Here is a 20932-nt window from a genome sequence, read left to right as displayed (position 1 = left end):
AGACTTCTCCTCTGATTCAGTTTTTGGTGGAATTTCCTGGCCTAGAAGGCCCACATTTCCAGACCTTGCCACAGATCTTCAACCTTTCAGCTTGATGTTACTGAGACAAACAATTAACACCCTAGAACAGGTAGTTTTTCTGGCAGAATCTTTAAGGTCATGCCTTTTGTGGCTGAGCTACAGGGGAAAGAAACAGCCTACACATTATCTCTCAATGCTGTCACTCTGCAGTGGAGGTTGGTGAATATATACTCTCTTTTCACAAAGTCTCCACCAGCTGCCTCTTCTGTTGTCCTACTGCTCCAGGAAGCTGGACCTCAAAACCCCACCCTGGCTTCCCAGCACTACTCCATGAAAGTAAATTCCCCCTTTTCAGATTCTGTCTTAGTAAATCATTTTCTATGCATTGGTATATTTTAATCGCACAAAATATGTTCTTTATAATTAGGGGACAGGCTCATTTTTATAAAATAAATTGCTTATTTTACAATTAATTTATTTGTGGTTATTCAATTTATGACTTGATCAGAAAATTAAATGTCAAATTCTTTTATTTATGACAGTTTGCTAAAATATAGGCATATAGACATAGAAAATATTGGAATATAAACCCTCTTTAATTCAGCAGGTCAATAGTAGAGATCACTGTGATATCTCTGTCCCACTCCTATCTTAGGAAGAATGAAAGAGCATTTTCCTAAAGCCATAAGCTATGGTAATAAAGTAAGCATATGGTTTGTAGTTCTGAATTTTTAATCCAGGCACTCAATTTCAGTTACACAGGTGGTAAACATTTTTTGCTTGAACAGATGCTAATAAATAGACCACACAGGTAGATTAATATGAGGGACATAAACTTATAGCCAGACTGTGAGTTAAGACATCCTCTTAATTATAGTCAACTCCCAGGAAAATAGAAAAAAGTAATGCCACTCTGATTGATGAAAACTATAGTTGTCAAATTCACATGACCAAAACCAGAATTCTGTTAGGTCTCCAATGTTTCATAATCAATATTAAAAAGTTGCCATGACATCTCATTTAAGAATGGCTTACCTTTTGCCTAAAATGCTTTATAATTGACATTTTTGAGAAATGATTTTTTAAACAGTATATCACAATCATCCTGATTTTCATTAGCAAGTATTGGCTTTTCATAAACTAAAGACAATGTCTGTGAAAAATAAACAAAATATAGACAATGTGAGCATTAAAATAAAAATGGGATCTATTCGGATTTTTATAAAATGCTTCTAAAAAAATTAAAAGCAGATAATGTCTCAATACTATTGTAAGTAAAAATTAGAATTAATTTCCTCTAATAACTTGGACTTTAACATTTCTGAAAAATAATTTGATGTAAGATTGGTTTTAGAGTAAATATCTAATACATTTTAACACTAAGGAAATCCAATGTCAACAAACTGTGATGAAAACACCACTGATTTTTACAATATTCAGTCATGGTTCCTACATGAAGAGGGACTAAACTAGGATTGCAAACTGGAATGCGGATCCAGTCACTCAGGGAATCCTGATTTATGCTGCCCCTGGTTTGGAGTCTACTCTTCCATATTTTTAAAATTTTTACAAACCATGGCATGGCAACCTTTTCTTAATGGAAACTTAGCTCTGGAGTTGCTACCCCTGGAGGTTGGGTGAGTGAGGCCACTAGGCAGCCTTGGAATAATAGGGTAAATATTTGATACATCCCTACTTGGTGCCAGTGTTGCGTTTCTACAATGTGCCCATGTGCTGATTGGTCTTTATTTGTTTGTACATTATTATTTTAATTTTGTCATTCATCCCCCCTCTTTATTTATTTATTTTTCTCCTGTGAGAGCTTAAATAACTTAAGCTGATTTTCATTGGTAGTATCAGGATTATTTTGCACTCTTCCCTGGATAAATGGCAAAGTAAGTCATCCAGGTTAAGAAGGCTCCCTTTTGGTGGAGACAGAGGAAGAAAAACACAAAGTGTGCTCTCTGTTTTAGCAGCTGCTCTGAATGTGTCCCTGTGCTCAAGTTGAGCCCAGGCTAATAGTCATGTCTGACCCCTTCCCCCAACTTTTCATTTTTCACAAGGCAAAAAAGATGCTAGTAGGTGGGAGTTGAACTCATGGGTTTTGGGAAGTAGACAGCCACCAAATGCTGTGCTCTACCTAGTAATGCAGTGGGAAAAGCTTCCAAAGAAGACAACTGAGGTAGCTCCAGGAGGGGCAATTCTGTCTTGCTCTGGGACTGTCCTCAAGACAAGACAAGGGCTCTCTTTTGTGCTTTATGACTCTATCCGCATCTACATAGCTGATTAGGTCAGTGATAGTCACTGACTAAAGCTAAGCCAATCAGATCTTTCCTCGTGATTTTTGAACAGTAACCAAGGCGATCTCGCATTGGAGGCAATGCTTAAGAGCAGAAATTTCTGCTGGCTGCCATTTTCCTTGCCATGTAGAAGGTAATCTGAGGGCATCATGGTAGCATTAAGAAAGAAATACGAGATGAGATGGAAAGAGTGTGTTCTGGTCATCTCTAATAACCTGATTCCAGCACTTTTGGAAGACCCCTGTACCCATGCCTGAGTGCACACCTCTGGGTACAGGTTTCTGCCATGTTTTACTATTGAATTCTGACTGACACAATCTCCTTCCTCAAATGAGAAAGTGATTGCATTTTTAATCAATCTTAATATATACAAACAGCTGTGGATGGGCCTATTCTGTTTTAACTAAAGGACAACTGCAATTCAGTGTCTTCTTAAAGCAATATTAGCACCAGCCAGCTGAGAAGGTCCAGCGTACTAAGGCAAGGCCTATCCAAGCCCTTTGGAAAAGGAGAGGAAGAATTTTGGGGGAGGGAGTCAAAGTTGGGGAGTTAGCCGTGGGAAGAGGAGACTTGACAGTAGAAGATGATGGTGAAAGTGAGTCTTGGAGAAGACAGGCACATATCACTGCCTTTACAATACAGTACTCTGAGACCAATCTTTTTGGCTCCATGACCAAGCAGGAATCACTCTTCTTTTGAAAAGCGAGAATGATATTTATTCTAGGTTTTCTAGAACATTATGTCTGAGAATTCACTGGCTTTGAAAGAATTTAATTCATTCTATCCATAGTTTTAACTTGAATACTTTTTAGTATTACACAAATCAAATATGTGAACTTTTGCTAAGCCACCCACGAGACAGGGGTTAGAGGCATTATAAAGCATCTTCTAGTTGTCCTTTCTTTAAAACGTACCAGCTCCAATTTTTAGAGCAGTAAAACCTCATTATAACATACTTATAGTTAACATTTTCTGGCTATATTTTTCATGTTTTTAAGCCCATTAAAGCTGTGTTGCTCACATTAATTCAACATTCAGCTACTTATAATACAAACCCCACTCTTTTGGAAAATGTCATTTAAAAAGTTTTCCCATATATGGACATTATTTATTGCTGAGTCCCATTGTCTGTTTATAATATGCCCTTTATCAGACCCAAATGCCCACTTCAGAGATTTTCATTTTGAGCAACAACTGGCTTCTTACATTATCCAATGATGCAGGGAAGTTAAATTACAGCCAGTTCATATCATAGAAACAAAATGTTTCCTGCAATTACTGATAAGGGACAGTTCATTTTCTCTCTGTCATCCTGAAAAAAACCCCTCCTAACAACAATTCATGCCTGGTTAAACAGGATTTCCACATCTACTGCTGACATCTTTCCAAATAATTCAGGGTTGTTATTACTGTATAGCCCTGGCAAGGCTCAAAAGCAAGCAGACTTGACGAGTCCGCTCAAAGCAGAGCTTAAGTAGTTGTAATTAATAATAATTACATGCCCACTACACTCCAGTTTTATCATATTATCCGTCAATGCAAATAAAAAAAAAAAAACCCCACACACAACACACTTGCAACAGGATTAGAGCATGAATAAAGCCAGTCTGCAGATGTCATCGTTGTAAAGTTTAAAATATTCGTAATGGTTTCTGTTTCATTGGTTTTCATTATTCTCTGTCTGGTTGCAAAATGTTGCTTGGATGCAATACAGCGTGGGACCAATGTTGTTCTCTTCCAAAAGCCTCTTCCCTACTGCCGTGACTCGGATTCGAACCGAGGTTGCTGCGGCCACAACGCAGAGTACTGACCACTATACGATCACGGCGAGCTACAGAAGAGCTGAGCACCAACCTTCTTTAAGAGCCATTGCAATATTAAAATTTGTGGAAACACTGCCATCTATTGCCTAAGTATGTACATTTTCCTAATAGCAGTACTTTGGTTACTTCTAATTATTTAAAACAATAACAAAGTGTCTGAGAATAAAACTAACATGATCTTCTTGACAGATTGGGGAAACTGGAATGGGAAAGGATTCCCTGAAGTTTCTATCGAGGAAGCAGCAATCGAGGGTAACAAGACTAAGAGAAACTGTTCTGTTGACTCACGCTTCCTACTTTAAACCAGCTATGGATTGCTCACCCTAACCACCACTACCAACTGTGTTGCCCCAGGTGACATGTGGACCTGAGTCTCTTTTGTGTTTCTTCTGCCACTCGTCTTATTTCCATATGCTTAGATAGCACAACCATATCAGTTACGGCAGGAACAAAATGTCCAGAGCCTCAGGAGAATCAGAAAGACTTGTTCCTCCTAGCAGAGCAAGTAGGATGAGTACATTCTGGGTAAGAAGAGCCCTCCTACAAACCTACTGATCCCTAAGGATATCTCTCCCCACCCCATATAGTCTAAAAGGCACAATTCTCAAAACAAACTTTACCATTTACATTAGCAACCCATCACACAAAGAAGCTGTTGAAGTTAGTGTTCCAAGCTACATATGCCTCAAGGAGAAAGTTATTATAAATTTTCTTATTATAAAAGTTAAAGTAGTCGGCACAAGATATTTCAAGGGCTGAAAAGCCTAAAAGAAATAAAGCACTCAGACAAAATCTACTTCTTATGAATGGATCATATCGGGGTGTCTCCTTTAAGCCTCTGAACAGGGAGGACTGGGGGCAGCTGGGGCTAGCTGGCACCATGGGGTGGGGGAGAGGGGGGCTAATCCATGAGCTGATTGGTTGCCAACAGCTCCAGGGCTTTTGGAAGGAGAACATCCCTGGAGGTAAAAGTTTCAGATGCAAATGTTCACTACCTCCATCTTTTCTGATCATCTTCCATCTTTTATCTTTCTTCACATTCTCACAGATAAATTTTCTTTCTATGGTTACATAGGGTAATTGGGCCCAAGTTCCTGAGCCCTGCGTGGTCTATGTAAAAACCAAGGCAAAGAGAAATAATACTTATTTAAAAACAACTCTCAGAGTATGCTTTATGGAATAAGACATTATGGTTTTAAATTCTGATTCTGTGACTTACTAACTGGAGTGGGCTGGGGTGGGCTGGGGTGTAGTGGAAGAAGAAGCACTGCTTCTTTCACCCTGTGCCTGTTTTCTCCTCTGTTTACTAGAGATAATTATAGCATTGACTTCACTGGATTGTGATGATAGGTCAACAACTTAAAATAGGCCTGTCACTTAAAAATGTTACCACTGTAGAAATGTTACTTATGTTTCTATAATTTAAATAAGTATATTTAATTAACCCACTTAAAATTATTTCACATATTCTATCTGTTGGCTTTGTTATACTATGGGACTATACCCAAATCCTAGTGACTTAGAATAAGGAAGGTTTTTCCCTTTGCTTGTGGTCCTTGTACCTCTCAGGGCCTTGCCCTGTGTTACCTCACTCAGGGACTCAGGCCGAGGACAACTGCTCTCATAAACTCATCACTCAGCAAGTGGAAAGAGATCTCCAGTGATCCTGGAATGGCTAACTTAAAGCTTTGGGTTCAGATCCTTGGAGAGAGAAATTTGGATTTGCAGTATCACCTAGACTACCCACCAAAGAACTATTGAGTATTTGGGAATTGCTAGTGACCATTTAGTCCAAATTTTGCTGCTTGTTTTGCAATGCGCAGTTCAGCCTGGTTCTGCCATTTTCTCCCACCCATGAGCTGTGTATATCACATTCAGCCTCTCCTTGGTTTTCGTATGCTCAGAATAAGCTTTGGGATTCCAACTCCCATTCTGTGCCACCTCTTGGTGTGCTTACCCCAAACATAGAGTCCAACTGGAATGAATGTAAAACAAAGGCAAGACCGTGGGAGGAGGCACTTATAGGTTGGGCTTGTATTTGGCTGAATTTTGTGGCATGACTGATTTGGAAATAATGCTTTCAAATCCCCCTTTACTGCACATCAGAACAGCCTACTGTTAACTAATGTGGTATTTTGACATTTGGCTTTAGTATATTTTAGTACAAATATCCAGGAGCAAATTCTTCATTTAAATACATCTGAGAAATCATTCGATTAATTCAGACAGGGAAGGCATGTTGTGAGAGACAGAGAGAGAGAGAGAGACAGAGAGAGAGAGACAGAGACAGAGAGAGAGAGACTTGATTTTTCCCTGTGTGACCTTGGGCTATCTGCAGGACCTCTCTGAATCTCTATTTCCTCATTAGAAAAGCAAGGGGATTTGGACTAGCGCGTTCTCAAGTTCTTTACATCTCAAACACACCAAAATTTAATTTAGAGAAATACATGCATAAACAATAGCCCGATGTAAAACATTTTGGAGGATAAGAAAACCATTCAGAGCATGACAATCTTACAGCTATTACAGCATTGTCTCTTGTTTTTCCTTAAGTTCGTGGAAGCTGTCATTTTTGCTGGCTTCCAAATGTTGTCAGCTTTATTTCCCTGCCCAGGGGAACATACTTTAAGTACATAGGGATTGGTCTGTTGGGTGAGTGGTTTTAATTGAGTGCAAGGAAGAGTTTCCTTTAAAAAGTACTGCATGCAGTTATTTTATAAGATCACTAACACCTAGGCAAGATGCATGCAAACATGGATCAAATTATTTGCAATCTAGAATAGCACAGGGATCCAAACACAGCAGGAATCCCTTGCTTGTAAGGGTGGAATTCATTCCCAAAGACGACTGTTGCCTTCCCTTCTGAGTCTTTAAAAATAAGATTGATGTTTACCAGCATCTCACTGTCAGAGCAACAGCCATGCTGCCTGACTACACTATTCTCCCTCTGATGGAGTTGTTACAGCCTTGGGTGTTCATAATGGATTCGAAAGGAGGAGCAGGGACTGACAAGGGGCCCCGGGAATGGACCCACCTCCCAGATGAGTCCTGTCTCCAGTAATCGCCACTCCTCCCTCTTTTCCCAGACCAAGCTCTGTGTTCTTCTCCTTGTCCCTCTTCTCAGTTTGCCTCCTGCCTCACTGGGGGTGGGGAAATGACAGTCAGATCCATCACTGGGCTGGAGGCCAAGCGCTGCAATCCGCTGGGCTGAAGCTGGCCCTGTGCCCAGTTTTCAGACAAAGACAGGTTGGGAACCCCCCTGCAAAGAAGGCTCCACGGTCCCCTCCTCCCAGGGTCCTGTCTCTTCTTTCTTGGGTTCTTTCTAGAACACCATTCCTCCCAGGGACCAGTGTGTGTGTGTGTGTGTGTGTGTGTGTGTGTGTGTGTGTGTGTGTGTGTGTGTGTGTGAGAGAGAGAGAGAGAGAGAGAGAGAGCGAGAGAGAGCAAGAAGTGGGGTGGGGTGCAGTGGGAGAGAAAGAAGACTAGACAATCTGGTACGTATATAAGGGGACCAAGGATTTCACATACATCACACACACCTCTGGGAATAAATCATATTTTTAGAAGAAAAATAAGGTAGCCGAAGGCAGAGGAAGCCCAACTAAACAGCAGCTCCATGCACACATCACCATCACAAAAGAGCTGAAAGCTAAGTCATCTTAGATCTGACCATCTCCTTACAGTTTCCTGACCGGTATCAGAAAATCACTGATTTGGAGAAACCACGAAACACTAGAGAAAATGTATGATTTTCAGAGGCTTGTAACCACAAAATGTTTTAACAGCTTACATTTTCGAGAGTAAATTGCCTGGAGTGATTTTCCCCCTTGCTTATTAATGAATTCTGTTTAACTAAGTCAGAAAGCTTGCTGTGGGGAAGGCTGGAATGGTGGGGGTGGGGAGGGGCTCGTGGTTGGTGGTTTAATTTTAATTTTTTTTGTTTTGCCTGAAGGCACCATTAGAAAACTCCAGATGCAAAGCTTTCTAATAGAACTTCTGCACCACAGCCCTCTGGAGTACCCAGGGCCTAACCTTTACGATCTGACAGGCCAGGCCTCTACTTGGAAACCTTAGGAAGGGGACTGATCCATTAATGGTAATGTGTGATAACAAGGAGCCCCAAGAACAGCTGAAGGCCTGGGGCAGCAGAGAATTAGGGCTGTGCATACAGGAAAAGGGGCAGCCACAGGACACTGAGAGGAAGGGGACATGTGGCAGAGAGAGGGATGGTGGAGAGCCAGGGAGGCCTCATGGCCGTGTTTCTCTCTCTATCACATTCAAACCCTGAGGCTTTAAAAAAGAGAAGTGCTGGCAGGAGAGGGGCCAGTTAGTATTCTGGATTTATGGCTGAGAGGTTTCCAACCAATCACTGTAGAGCTACTTTTCTTTATTATTATTATTATTATTATATTTTTTGTAGTGCTGAGGGTTCCACCAACATAGTAGGTAAGTGCCCTACTGTTAAGCTGTACCGCCAACATCAAGGAGCTATTTTTCTTAAAGAAGCTTCAGCATAGGCTGATACCCCTAGACAAGTGAGTTAATCTTTCTGTGTTTGTTTCTTTCATAAGGGTGGGGAGGAAGTAATATCTATTTTCTAGGGTTATCAGGAGGATTAAATGAGCACACAAAGAGTGCCTGGTACATCACATGTGCTTAAAACATAGTTTACAGCAGACCTGGAGGTGACATGCTCTGAGCCTCAGGCTAGCATGAGGAGGGCCCAGAAGTGCAGGCACCTGCCAGGCCCCACGGTAGCCTGAGGGTTACTGACTGGACAGTCTACCATGATGAGTGCTCTCCTCAGGGGGCTCATTGGCCTCCAGAGGGAAGGAGGTCTGGGGTCTGGAGAGCTGGTTCCTGAATAAGGAAAAGGGACATGCTTGAGAACTGTGGTAAGACTGAGTAGAGAATCAGAAGCAGAGAAGAATACAGAATGCCCCCAAAGAAGAGGCAGTGTGCCCAAGTTTCAGGCTGACACATTGTGCCTTCTGCCCTAAAGAAGCCAACATCTAAGTCAACTGAGTCAAGAAAGAAGTGTGAGCAGGGGAGGAGAGGAGCTTTGGGTAAAGGGGAGACTTGGAGGGAGGAGAGGTAGTTATGGGTCATTGCTCGGAGTCATTCTGTGTAGATTGACCAAGGCCTTGGCTCATCAATTGGGCCTAGATTGTTTTTTTTGGCATGGTAGCAAGTTAGCTCTAAAACTGTAGGAGGCGCCTGTTCCCAGGTGGGTGGCATTGCGGGTAGTCCATGACCACAGACCCCTGCAAGAGGTGGACTCTAATGACTCAACATTCTTCACCATAGTGTCTAGTACAGAGCAGAGACCAAGGACATTAAAATGTTAAACTTGTCTGGCTGTGCTTTGGAACCCAAAGTATGGTCTCACTTCAGAGCTGCAGAATGAGTTGATAAATATTTAAGAGCTCTTTGGCCAAGTGTAGTGGCTCACAGCTGTAATCCCAGCACTCAGAAGGCCAAGGTAGGAGGTTCATGAGTTGGAAGTTAGCCAGGGCTACATATGGGGACCCTGTCCCATAAAAAATTGCTCCTTAATTAGCCCCTTTTTTTCTTATAGTTATGTGTTTTTCTATTAATGATTTTAATTTTCTTCCTTTTCTAAAGTACATTTCACAGGTACACTTCTGTTGGCTTTTTGAGGCCACATGTCTCCTGATTAAATTGGAACCAAGAAATGAACAAGTACATTACAAATCGGGAAAGGACTGCTATCTAACTGATCAGACCTTGATGATATGGCAATCAACAATACATGAAAATATAGTTAGCATCCCCTGTTCTCCATTCTTTAGCCAGTTGAGAGTGAGAGAGACACCAGGCAACTAAACAGTGTGATGAAATGAACACAGCCTAAAATCTACAGAACCTGCTCATACTTTGCTCTTCTCTCTTCATGATGAAGTTTGTCATCTGAGGATGCTCAATTTAACCTCCTTTGCTTCATTGACTTAACAAAAATGAATCTACTCCTTATCTACTACACAGAAATATTAAGAGAAAAATGTGAAATATTTAGAATGGTTTGAAAGGTGTTGTATAGAAAATACAACTGCAATTACCCTCTCCATTATCATCATTACGATAGCTGTTACTGATGCAGAAGATAATTATTAAGTTTACAAGAGGAAGCCAGATTTTTATCCTAGGTAACCCTAGAACCATAAAGATATCTTGGATGAAAAACCTGGACCTCTGACAGCTTTTCCTTAATTATCATCAATTCTTTGAGTGGGTTGAAAAAAAGAGAGAAAGAAAGAGGGAAAAATGAGGGAAAACTAGCCTAATTGAATGTAGGATAAACTATTCATTACAAGCTAAATAGCTACGACATTTAATAACCTATAGTGCCTCATGGAAAACCAAGTCATTGCCAAAAGTAATTGAAGTTTGTGATTCTCCAAACTGTTATTTAAAGCAGGATTTGGCAAGATTCAGTGGGTCTGCACCAATTTTAATTGCATTTTTAAAATTTAGGATGGAGATTGCATTTCTTTACTCTTTATTTGCGTAGTGAAATCCCTTTATGGTGAACTTGCCTATAGTAAAACCTCATGCAGCGGTTTTAAAGTTCAAAGCATGTGGTATCCATCTATATCAAAATCCATGCTTTAAGTTCTGCCCCTTTAACTGATTAATTCCCAGTTGCATAGAACCCCCAATTTGCTCTTTTTTTCTCTGACACCTAACAAGGTGGTGAACCCTTATTACTACCACAGAGAGCTTCTTGGGGGGGCTTGACCTAGTGAGAGAGGGCCCCCAATGGTGACTGAATGGGCACTTGGGGACAATCACCAAGTGGCCAGGTCTGCTTGTGGAATAAGCCATGGTTGCCATCCATCCCCATCCTAGATACCTAGACACCATTAAATATACACAATGTGTTCAGTACAGACCTTTAGTCCAGCACATTTCCAAGAGACAATTATGATTGTATCATGCGCAAAATTACTGACGGGCTTCTCCTCTCCTCTGTAATTTCCCCTAAATAATGATTTCAAAATAGCTGCCATTTGTTGAGCACATATTAATGCAGCAGGCAATGTGCTAAGTGATTCACAGGAATTAGCTCGCTGAATCCTCAGGGGAACCTGGATATTATTGTTCTCTCCAGTGGACTGTGGGTGGAAGAGAGTGTTGAGGACCAGAAACTCAAAGCCTCCAGAGTTGGGATCCCCAGAGGTTGACTCTCTGTCCCACCTGCTTCCAGACCACCCTCTGCTACAGCATTGTTGACATGTGCTGCGTCCCAATGTGTCAACTTCCCTCATGTTTGCCACAATGAAATACTTATGTCCCATGTCTCACCACACTGGAACCTGGATATCTGATACTTTTAGTTCCTACCCTGTAAAAGGTAGACACTGATAGTGCCCTCCACAGTGGGTAATAGTGAGGATTAAATGAGAATAAGCAAAAAATGCATTTGGTAAAACATCGTCATAGGCAACCATGTATTAGTCTGCTAAGATTGCCATCACAAAATACCACAAGCAGGATAGCTAAAACAACAGAAAGGTAGTGTCTCACAGTTCTGGAGGCTAGAAGGGCTCAGAGGGGTGTGAGAAAGACTCTATTTGTTGCCTCTCACCTAGCTGGTGCTTTGTGGTAATCTTTGGCATTCCTCAGCTTGGCATCACCACCCAGACTCTGCCTTCATCTTCACATGGCATTCTTCCTCTGTATGTCTGTGTCCAAATTTCATGGTTTTTTAGGACACAAGTTAGATCATGGTACACCTCCATGACCTTGTTTCAACCTCTATAAAAGCCCTATCTCCAAATAAGGTCATATTCTGAGGTACTGGAGTTAGGATTCCACAATGTTATTTTTGTAGGACACAACACTTATTAAAACATAAAACTGCTTTTATTATTATTAATCATGGGATTAATAACATTTATAGGTACAAACATGCTACTTCTTTCAGGTGTAGTGCTTGCAATCTGTCAAGCTGCTACGTACAATGCTTAACCTAGGGCCATGTTTGTAGCTTGGCCAATCCCAGGTAGGAAGGTAGGCAAACCTTTCAGAGATATTTAAACTCCACCATCCCATGACTGTTCTAGCTATGGGTGGTGTTGGCTCTGTGATTTCTAGAACAAATAATGGCACAATGGAAGGCAGACTCATACAACTTTGGGGAAATGTGGTTAAGGTTCCTTGCTAGTTGTGGAAATGCTGAGACTGATTAGTTTGGCAGTGCCAATGTTTTTCTTCTGGCATGTAATGTGAATGATTGCTTTTACTTTGCTCTTTGGAAATCTTCATCCTCTATGCTCAACTATATTTCCCAGAGGTGGACTCCCAAACCATGGCTTTCCTTTACAGCTTCTCTTTTAAAACACAAGTCATATTTCTAATTGGTTACTCTGCTTCCTCGCTGCATATCCTATAGAGACATATAAGGTTTGTTGCCCAGGTTTAAGTCAGATGCCTCTCTCTTTTCTTCTCCTCTTCCACATCACCCACCCACATTGATCTAGGGAGACAGTCAGTATAGATCATCACACCAGACATGTAGTTTTAGATAACAAACAGGTCTTTCCTGGGGCAAAATCTGGAAGTTAGTGTCTAGAAGGAATTGCAGATGAGCATGGGTGACAAGAAGCAATAGAAGAGAGTATTGGATGTTCGAAGCATATGACAATTGTTGAAGCTCTGAGAGTGGATAAACCTTCCAAGTAGGAGAGAATTATCTGTGAAGAAATACTCAGTTTTATGCCATAGAAACTTGTTTTTGTGATGAGATGTTGGAAAACTCAGAAATGGAAAAGGAGCTTAAATACTCCAGCTGCCATTTTCTTGTGCAGGCATTTAGCATTTACCAAATTTTGTCCTTCTTCTCTGTTCACTCTTAGACTTTCTAGAAACTGCAAAATAGATCAGAAGAGCCAAATACTGGTGGCTCATGCCTGTAATCTTAGCTATTTGGGAGACTGAAATTGGGATTGAAGTTCCAGGCCAGTCTGGGCAAATGGGTCAAGAGACTCCATTACAGTTAATAGCTGGGAGTGGTGGCACCTGTCTTTCCAAGCTACACAGGAGGGTGAGATCAGAAGGACCAAGGTTCCAGGTCAGCTCAGGCAAAAAGTTCATGAGACCCCCATCTCAACAACAACAAAAAACTGGTGTGGTGATGCACACCTGACATCCCAGTTACTGTGCAAAGCATAAAATAGGAGGATCATGGTCCAAGCCTGTCCTGAGCAAAAATTGAGACCCTATCTTCAAAATTACCAGAGCAATAAGAGCTGGAGGTGTGTGTGGTTCAAGCAATAGAGTGCCTGCCTAGCAAGTATGAAACCTTGAGTTCAAATCCCAGTAGCACCAAAAAAAAAAGAGTATAAAAACATATGTACATTGTTAACAATTTAAAAATGAACATAAGCTCAACCAAGCATTGCAGGGGCAATATAATGCCTTGTTGTGTACTCTCTGTGCATCCCAGAAGCAACCAGTATCCTCACTTTTGTGATGGTCATTCCTTTGTCTTTCCTTATTGCCACTATCACCTATGTATGCATTCCTCAATTATAAATTATTTAATTATGCTTGTTCTTAAATTTTTCCTAAATGAAACAATACGTTGTGCATTATTTTGCAGCTTCTACTTATATTCATGTATAATGATGTGTATAGCTGTGGTTTGTTCATTTTCAGTGCTGTACATTGTTTATTTTCTTATAATTTTTCTTAGGATATATTCATGATATGGTATGGGTATTTACCTGGCAACTTTGCCAAAGCCTGTCATAAATCCTAACAACAAATCTATAGTTTGGGGGCTTTTTATATTCATAATCATAGATACCATCTACAAGTAGTAACTTTTAAAACAAATGACAGTTTTGATGATTTATTTTGTATTTTCCTTCCTTATTTGTTGTGCTGGCTAAGATGAACAGAACAAGTTTGAATAAAAGGAGCAATGGGCCAGAGGCCAGGCACTGGTGGCTCACACCTGTAATCCTACCTACTCAGGAGGCAGAGATCAATAGCATCATGGTTCAAAGCCAACCAGGGCAAGTAGTTCTTGAGACCCTATCTCTAAAATTCCCAATATGAAAATGGGCTGGCTGAGTGGTTCAAATGGTAGAGTACCTGCCTAGCAAGGTTGAGACCCTGAGTTCAAACCCTAGTACCTCCAAAAAAAAGAAAAAAAAGGCACAATAGCAGACTGTCTTGATTTTTCCTATTTTTAAAAGGAATGCTCTTAACCTTTCTAATCTATGAGTATGATATGTAGTGTAAGTTTTTACAGATACCTTTTTATCAGGTTAAGGAATTTCTATCATTAGTTGGCATAAATTTTGATCTCTTTCAGGCTTTAGATCATGAAATGGACATTGAAATCTATTAAGAACTCTTTTTGGCATTATTGAGATGATCACATGATTTTTTTCTCCTTTAATCTGTTAATATGAACATCAATTTTCAAATGTTAAACCAACTTTGCATCCTGAAATAAACCCAGCATGGTCATTAGTTTTATTCTTTTGGGGCATTCTTCATTTGGCTTTCTAAAATTTTGTGTAGGATTTATGCTATGTTCTTGCATGAGATTGACCTGATACCATGTATTGTTTATTTCATTTATTTCCAAATGTAACTACTTTCTGTGCTCTTTCTTTTTTGCAGTTCTGACATTTGATTTGGCAAAATTTTCTTGGTGCCCAAAGACCATCAAATTTTCATGTGTCTGGACATGCCTTGTTTCACTTGTCTTCACTTCTGAGGTCCATTTTCCCTAGGCCTGGAATTTCAGACTGCCAGGTACTGTCCCTTGCCTGTTGGAGATAACCTTGCACTCTCTTCCAGTTTTCATCACTGAGGAAGTGGCTCTCAAATTCTCCTCTGAGGAGTATGCCTTTGTTGTTTGGTTCTTTTGAAGGTCTTTTTTTCATTTTGGTTTATGTGCTGTATTTTCTTTCTGTTTTCTGTCTCACTGTAATGTGTCTGAGTATTAATTTTATTTTAATTAGACTGGGATTATTTAGGTTTCTTGAACCTGAGTTAGTACATTTTACTGGTTCTGGAAATCCTTACTTATTTTCTGTTCAAATATTGACTCTGCCTAACTGTCTTTCTCCTGTACTTCTGGAACACTAGTCAAGTCTATGTTATATGTTCTCATTATGTTTACCATATCTCTATCTTATTTGCATTACCATTGTTTTGTAATGTTGCACTGTATTCTAGATAATTTCTACATTTTTTTTTCCCTGTTCACTAATTTTCTTTTCAACTTTCATTAATTTACTATCAACCACACCCATTTCATTTGTTCATCTACTATAGTTTGTATCAGCCTATGGGAAAAAAATATATCATATACATAGTAATATTATTTGAAAATACTAAAAACAGTCATGTATTTTAAAATTATCCTTTAAAAATTTTTTTGATGAACACAATAAAAAAAATCCGAGACAAAACTAGCTAAGAAAATATACTCTCTGCTCCAACATAATCAAACATGTTCTATAAATTTTCAAACATAAACACAAGTAAAGGGAATAGTATAAAATCTTTTAATGTCCATTATTCAACTTCAATAATTATCAGCATTTTAATAATATCATTTCATCTGTCTCTGTTTACATAGTTTAAACAAATTTTCCTTAGAAAAAAATTACAGGGAATCTCAGACATCAGGAAATTCCATCTGAAATGGCATTACATCTGCAAATACATTGGTACTCATATCTATTTTGTGTGTGTGTGCAGAACCAACATGCCATTATTACATCTAAATAAGCTAACAAGAGTTCCTTATTTCCTGAGTTTCTTATTTTAAGAATTTTATATTTTATTTATAGAAGTTCAGTTGAGTTCTTTGAAAATATGTTTGGTCATATTTCACAGTTTATTACTTCTTCCACATATTATCATGTTTGTAATTTGTTTCTTTAAAGATATTATGCAGTTTTTTAATCATCTGTATCTGAAACTTCCATAACCTCAAGTCCTTAGAATTTGTGACTGTCGTGTCTGTTGTTTTAAGTCATTGCTCATGAGACTTACTTCCTTGTGCATTAGTTAATTCCTATTGTTCCAAGGGTATGGTCAGTATTCTTAAATTTGTACTAATGAGAATTCTTTAGGACTTAGAATGAAATGTGTTCTTTAGAGAGGATCTACATTTGTTTCTACCAAGCCCCTGGTGCTATACCTAGTGTGGGTTCACTCTCAACTATGTTCTTAGCTTGAAGTTTTTTAAGTCCCTCAGGAAGTGTGAATTCAGGCAGTAAATCTGAGATGAGCTGTAGTTACAAGTTCTCAGTAGAAATTTTATTTTTTTTACTCTTCACTCAGCATCAAGGTTAAAAACAGTGTATTTTACAGGCCTTGGTTGAGGGTGAAGTAAAGAAAAGTGGCAGAATTATTTCTAGTTCACTTTTCTCTGAGGTTACAGCTCTTTGGGAAACAAGTTTTGCCCTCCTCACCTTGGCGGCTCTGGAATTTGTCTTCTGTTCCCTATGTAGTGGAAGTTGTGAAAACAGGAGTTCAAGTTCATCTGATACAACAATGACCTTGGTTCCTGTGCTGAATGTTCTTTCTTCGCATAAGAGTCTAATGATGGATTTAAGATGATGACTTCCATATATTATTTTACACAAGAATTTTTTTGGCAATGCTGGGGTTTGAACTCAGAGCCTCACACTTCCTAGGCAGACACTCTACTGCTTGAGCAACTCCACCAGGCCTTTTGTAGTTGGATATTTTTGAGATAGGGTCTAGCTTTTTGCTCAGGCTGGCCTGGAGCCATGAACGTCCTGATCTCTGCCACCTGAGTAGCTAGGAGTATAGGCATGAGCCACTAATGATCGGTTTAGACAGATTTTTAATTGTGCATAGAAGGAAGGTTTATCCAGGTACCTACTTTGAAAATGGAAGTCTTCTATTCATTTTTAAACTCATACTGATCTAGCTTTCTGACCAGTGAAAACCCAACCAAGAAATAAAAATATGTATAACTTGTAACCATATGTGTAACCATAAATAGGATTCAGAAAAAGCCTGATCCTTTGCAAAAATTACGCTATTTGAGAATATGAATTACAGCAAGGTCAATGTCAATGAAGTGAAATAATTTTTTTAATTGTTGTTTCTTTTTGAGACAGGGTCGACTATGCAGCACAGGCTGCCCTCAAACTTGAGATCCTCCTGCCTTAGTCTTCTGAGTGCTAGGATTACAAGCTTGTACCACTACACTTGTTTAGAAATAACAGTTTAGAAACTGAGTACATTGGACACACAATTAGTTTCTCATATTATAACTTAATTACACCATGTGTCTGTTTTATGGTTTCAGATACACTGATTCTTTCTGGAAGATTTTTCATTCTTTTAGTTTATATCTCTATCAGCATCTTCCATGGTAGATATAATAATTGGCTGAACCAAGAAACTAAGTTATTAAAATGATAGGAACTTTATTTCCTCCTGAGTGAGGTACAAAAGATTGAATGGAAATACAAGAGGAGGTAGGGGTGACAACTACACAGCAAGCAAGGTGGCCAAATGACTTTTCATATCATCGATATCTGATGTCTAATACTCTACCCTAAAATTTTTATGTTTCCACAATGTTCCTTGAATCTTCTCAATCTCCAGCAATGTAGGCTACACCTGCAGATATCTTATATAGGTGATGGGAGGTACATGTGTCTAAATCAAAAAAACAGAATTGCTCCCTGTTTGGGTCAATACCAGAATCCAATGAATGAACAGCTCTGTGGCAACCCTGTGAAGAAAAGAAAGTTGATGGAATGAGAAAATTAAAGATGGGTACCATGAAACTTATGTCCCTGAGAAATTTGATGGAATTTGAATCTGAATCTTAAAGGTTAAGGTGTTTGCACAGAATACTTGGGTCATTATTAAAGCTTAACAGCATTATAAAGTGGTTCTAACTTTCAGCTGTAAGTAGTCAGTGTTAGGATCTAATGAAGGTCTTACAATTCCTGTCAAGAGTTTTATTTCTCCAGCTCTGCTTCAAGTAGTGGTTTTCAAACTTAGATGCACACTGGGATCCTTGGGTAAGCAGAGTAGATAGTCTCATTTAATTAGCCTGAAGGTGGAAGCTGGGCTTTAAGACTTTAAAAGTCTGCCCAAATGAGTGTAATGTGCATGCAACCTTGAGGATCACTGGCATGAAGATGCAACAGTATTATAAAGATAGTCTGGAATATTCGAATGCAATGGTACAAAGATAAAAAGAATGTGTGAATTGAAAGTGTAGCCATAAAGGAAGTTCATTTTGTTGAAATGCATTCGCACATAATCCCCGTTCATGTTTGGGCTGAAAAATGAAAGTTAAAAAACGACAAAAATATTTTGTAGAGCAACAAATGAAAACAAAAACATCTATAGCCATTCAACTTACCAACTTACTGTTTGCCTGAATAGAACTTTATATTTGAACTGCATTAACTGAACTTGACTTTTCCAGCAAACTCTTACTCAGGAAGCTGAAGTTGTAGAAAATATTATTTTAAGAACTTTCAGGGCTGGAGCATGGCTCAAGTGGTTGAGTGCCTGTCCTCTCCCCACCCTGAAAAAAAAAAATCCCCAAATCTATGTATTCTCTCTCCATTTATTAGCCTTTCTTGGAACAATCAAGAGTTTCAAACATGACTTATTCTTTACTTTGAAACACTCTGCCTACTTTGTGTTTATCAATCCTTATGATACAGTAAACTTCAGCCAATTCTAATTAAGTATTCTCCTACACTGAGCCGAAAGGCTCACCTTAAGTCAGACCTCCTACACTCCAGTCTCACACTGATCATAACTTTCCCCTCCCTTCTGCTGGGCGCTATAAAACTCTTTCTAAGTGATGGTCCCCTTTCCTTGATAAGCAGCACACAGGGCTATGTTTTAGCAGTTGACCATCGAGTATTTATTTACTCCTTGTTCAGAGATCCTATGTTTTAGTTGGAAAATGTTCAATTATCTTTTTTCAAAACAGCAAGCAAAATGTCTACCCTTCACTTGGTGAGGTCTATGACACTTACAGACATTGCCTATAATCCTTCGAATACATTTTCAGGTTCATGTTACTAAACATGTTTTTGTTTGTTTGTTTGTTTGTTTTTAAACAGATGAGGTCAGAGGACTCAGAGAAGTTTGGAGCTTGACTAAGTGTCACACAACTGTGTTTAGAACAGGGATTTCAATCCAGGTGTTTTGATTCTCAAGCCTGAGTCAGCTCCATGACACCACAGTACCTCAGTAAGCCAGGTGTCCAGCCAGCTGGAGAGAACATGTGAAGTGTTACCCATTTCAATGAGTCCATACCAGCAGCTACCCTCCCAATGGGACACCACAAATGCAGCTGGATAATTGAGGTAAAGAGTTACTTCTTACTTTTTTTCAACCACATTGATAAATTTTAAATCCTCAGTTAATTAGTGGGTAGGCATTTACCAGATTATTCCTTATTATGCCTTTGTATACCTGATATATTTTATGAAGTTTCTTTCTTGAAAATTTGATTATGAAGCATTTTTAACATACACAAAAGTAGAATAATATACTGATCCTTAAAGTGCCCTCATCCAGCTCTTGGCCAATTGTTATAAATATCTTAGCATGTATCTCTAAAAACTAAGGAGTTAGAAAGTGTGTATCTTTAAAAGGTAAGTTTTTTTTAAATAGTATTTTTAAAAAATAAGTCAACAGTAATTTGTTAGATTATCAAATATAGAGCTAATGTCCAAATATTTAGTTGTCATGTAAGAATCACAATATTTTACAGTTGGTTTGTGTATCTTGGTTAACTCCAAGTAACTCCATTTAAGTTAGAGTACAAAAACTCATCCTAATGGGGATATTTCTGTTGTAAGGCCACCTCACTCCAAGCATGGTCTCAGTTCTTAATGTTTTGATTTAATTTTCATAAGAAACTTTTTTCCTGAAGCTCAATTTCTTTTAAGCATTACCTATTTTGTTCAAGTTCTGAACCTATAGTCCTTTTTAAATTAATATGCCTGGACCACATAATATTTTTACAATACTCAAAGATCCTGGGAGCTGGGGCAATTAAGTTATTCTGTGATGTCTGCTCTTGTTTTAATACTTGTCAATAAGTACTTTGACATATAAATCTGACTTTTTCAGCAGCAATATTCATTTCTGTTTTTATAAAACATGTTCTTCCTTCATAGCTATCAGTGTTTCTAGTGAGCAATAAAGGAGCTGTCCACAGTAATGAAAACCAAGAGTAAAAAATAACACACTAAGGATTATACAGTTAGAGGAAAGAACTGCTAAAATTCCCCCATGTAGTTTTAATCAAAGCCTACATCTACTAATTCATTGTACCTGTGGTATTTTTTACATGGAAAAAAAAAAGAAGGAAAGAAAAAAGGAGAGAAAGTAAGAGGGACAGGGCAGGAGTGAAGGAAGAAAGGAAAGGAAAGGAAGGGAGGGAAGAAGGAAGGAAAGAAGGAAGAAGGAAGGGATGAGGGAGTGAGGAAGGAAAGAGAGCAAAAGAGAGGGAAAGAAGGAAGGAAAGGAAGAAGGAAGGAAGGAGGGAGAAATGAAGAGAGAGAGGAGGAAAGAAGGAAAGGAGGGAGGAGAAGGAAGAGCAGGAGGGAGGAAGCAAGAAAGAATGAAGGGAAGATGAAAGGAAAAAAGTAGCAGGTGCTTTTAAAATTAGAAAATGATAAATTAATCTTGTCTTTTTTGCTTCAGGAGTGGTAGTCAAGAGCCCTACAGGTCTATGGTCCAAACATAATTAGAAAATCTCAATCCTAGAAC

General features: G+C 39.0%; 1 protein-coding gene, 1 long non-coding RNA gene and 1 other non-coding gene across 10 annotated transcripts in view; 1 reads left to right on the top strand and 2 right to left on the bottom strand.

Annotated features, from left to right (window-relative positions):
- The window catches only part of Nfib (nuclear factor I B), a 442869-nt gene that overhangs the window by 343106 nt on the left and 78831 nt on the right, over window positions 1-20932 (bottom strand). The window lies entirely within an intron of this gene.
- Trnah-gug (transfer RNA histidin (anticodon GUG)) lies at window positions 4078-4149 on the bottom strand. Its single transcript has one exon. It is a non-coding gene; the product is annotated as a tRNA-His (tRNA).
- The window catches only part of LOC141415648 (uncharacterized), a 39855-nt gene continuing 33734 nt past the window's right edge, over window positions 14812-20932 (top strand). The window contains exons 1-2 of the long non-coding RNA XR_012440632.1: window positions 14812-14938; window positions 19273-19518. This is a non-coding gene — a long non-coding RNA (uncharacterized lncRNA). The remainder of the gene's footprint in view (window positions 14939-19272; window positions 19519-20932) is intronic.

The sequence above is a fragment of the Castor canadensis genome, chromosome 13 (assembly GCF_047511655.1).
Source record: "Castor canadensis chromosome 13, mCasCan1.hap1v2, whole genome shotgun sequence".
Classification (NCBI taxonomy): domain Eukaryota; kingdom Metazoa; phylum Chordata; class Mammalia; order Rodentia; family Castoridae; genus Castor; species Castor canadensis.
This window is presented reverse-complemented; position numbering and strand designations above follow the sequence as displayed.